We start from the raw sequence: 2,871 nt of genomic DNA on the forward strand, positions 1-2,871 counted from the left end.
AATTGCATACGACTCAATATATTTGTGTTGGTTTAGCCAATCGTTTAGCGTAAAGGTACATTTTAAACATTAGTAAAAAAAATGATAACAGAAAAGATAAAATACACAGTTTATTGAACAATCATTTATTTTACAAAAGGTTTAGATATAAAACAGAAGTGTGCTGTTCAGTCCAAATTCACAACATTAAAAACTAATATTACATTTACACTTTACTTATGAAATATATCATGTATTCCTTTATGACAGGAGTGGGGACCCTGGGTCCTGGAGGGCCACTGTCCTGCAGAGTTTAGTTCCAACCCTAATCAAACACACCTGAATTTCATTTTCAAGTAATCCTGAAGACTTGAATTAGATTTTTCAGGTGTGTTTAATTAGGGTTGGAACTAAACTCTGCAGGACAGTGGCCCTCCAGGACCAGGGTTCCCCACCCCTGCTTTATGACTTTAACAGACTGTCCAAACAGGAATATTTAAAACAAAATCAGTGTGCTGTTCCTTAAACCAAACGACATTTAAACATTTTTAACAGGGCCACATCTGTCCTTGCCAAGCAGTGAGAAACACACAAATATACATTTTTTCCCTGATAAAACTGTGGTGTACTCACAGCATAATGAGTAAATGAATAGGTCCATATGGAGTAACATTTCTTTCGTTTTTGTTGTGTTAATGATGGGTGGTAGAGGATAGTCAGTCAGCCACCTTAATGGTAAAGATCGAAAACTGCTCTGGGCACGTTCATACTTATCTGTGAGAAAACACAAAAATATGAATACATTTTCCACTGACAGAACTGTGGTATACTCACAACATAAATAAATGTGGTACCTTTAAAGTTTTTGCGTGTGCATGATGGTTGGTAGAGAACAGTCAGCCACCCTCAATGGTAAAGATCCAAACTTGCGCGGGAAACGTTTGTGCTAAACTGTGAGAAAGCACACATAAATATGAATTAATTTTCCACTTACATAACTGTGGTTTACTCAAACAACATAATAAATAAATAAATGTGGTAACATTACCTTTAAAAGGTTTCTGTGTAACTGACTGGTGGCGAGTAGACAGTCAGTCAGTCAGTCAGTCAGTCAATCTCCCCCCTGACTGAGAGATTCAAACTTGCGCAGGAAACGTTTGCGCTAAACTGTGAGAAAACACACATAAATATGAATTAATTTTCCACTTACAGAACTGTGGTGTACTCACTTAACATAATAAATACATAATAAATGTGGTAAAGTTACCTTTACAAGGTCCTGAATGACTGTTTGGTTGAGAGCAGACAGACAGTCAGTTAACGTTAGTCCTTACTGAGAGAGAAAACACACATAAATATGAATTATTTTTCCACTTACAGAACTGTGGTGTACTCACTTAACATAATAAATAAAATAATAAATGTGGTAACGTTACCTGTAAAAGGTTTCAGGGTAAATTACTGTTTGGTGGCGAGTAAACAGTCAGTCAGTCAATCTCCCCCCTGACTGAGAGAGATTCAAACTTCCACGGGAAACATTTGTGCTAAACTGTGAGAAAACACACATAAATATAAATTAATTTTCCACTTACAGAACTGTGGTGTAATCAAACAATATAATAAATTAATTAATAAATGTGGTAACGTTAAAAGGTTTCTTGGTAAGACGTGTAACGTTATACAGTCTGTCAGTTAATCTCCCCCTGACTGACTGAGAGAGATTCAAACTAAACTGTGAGAAAACACACATAAATATGAATTATTTCTCCACTTACAGAACTGTGGTATACTTAATGCACATTAACCTGCTCATAAAAATGAGTCTAAGGAGTCTGAGGCAATAGTGCTGTGTCAATATCGCGTTGACTCGTCGTATACAACTTTACACAAATAACCGTAACCGAATCAGTATTAAAATGAAGAGCCACGACAAACAACACATTTTTAAAGTTTAAAATGTTTTAAAGATGATGAATGAGTTTCCAGTGCTTACCTGTTAATGTTCTTTATGTGTCTGTCGTCCTCCTGCGCTGCTCTGTGAAACTGACTTCGACCGTGAGATGTGGGGGGATGGGCGCGTGTCAAAATAAAAGCGCGGGGTTTTTTTCGGTGTGTGTGAGGGATTTAGTTATTCAGTATTTATTAAATATTAAATATTTAAATAATGGTTAATCAATTGCAGTTTTTGAATTCATATCAAAGTTTTTATTAAGTGAAATTAACTTTTTTTTTCATTAAAATTTAAAACTAAAATTTAAAATTAAACACACTGTCAATGAACAGAAGAAAACTAATACTACTTCAATACCCATGTGTCCAACTAAAGGAAACAAAAATTGACACAATAGTTATTTACGTTACTGACCAGATTTACAGCAGTTGTCTAGAACAACAAATAAAAAAAAAAATGGCAAGAGGCTGTCTCTTAACATTGTACCTTATCCTTTAAAAGAAATGGTACAAATATGTACCTTTTAATGCTTGGGAACAAATATGTACCTTTTTGACCCTCAAAAAGGTACAAACATGTACCTTGAGGTCCAATAATGAGCCCTATGGGGTACTTTTGTGTTGATTGTACCTTGGGGGACAGAAATGGACCCCTACTGTACCCCTATTTCTGACAGTGTATAAACATTAGCCATTGAACATTACTGGAGTTATAATAACCATATGGTCATATCATGGTATTTTCAGGTAAGACAGCTCAAACATTCATTTTAAACTAACGTTAGCGTTGCAAGAGAAACATTAGAAAAACTTAAACGTGAAATCAAATAGCAACAACAAACTTACCACCAAGAATAAGTCTTTCTATGCGCTATATCTTCATTTGTTCCTGTCTACTTGGGATCTGGTTGGTCATATTTATGTCGCTGTGCTAAAAAAAAT

General features: G+C 35.1%; 1 long non-coding RNA gene across 1 annotated transcript; it reads right to left on the reverse strand.

Moving 5' to 3' along the window:
- Nucleotides 1-337: 337 nt before the first annotated feature.
- On the reverse strand, nt 338-2,604 carry LOC135779488 (uncharacterized). Its single transcript, XR_010544803.2, has 6 exons — nt 1,973-2,604; nt 1,416-1,528; nt 1,247-1,312; nt 1,028-1,146; nt 834-930; nt 338-753 (listed from the first exon to the last, which is right to left on the reverse strand). It is a non-coding gene; the product is annotated as an uncharacterized lncRNA (long non-coding RNA).
- Between the last annotated feature and the right edge of the window lie 267 nt (nt 2,605-2,871).

Source organism: Paramisgurnus dabryanus, chromosome 10, assembly GCF_030506205.2.
Source record: "Paramisgurnus dabryanus chromosome 10, PD_genome_1.1, whole genome shotgun sequence".
Lineage (NCBI taxonomy): Eukaryota > Metazoa > Chordata > Actinopteri > Cypriniformes > Cobitidae > Paramisgurnus > Paramisgurnus dabryanus.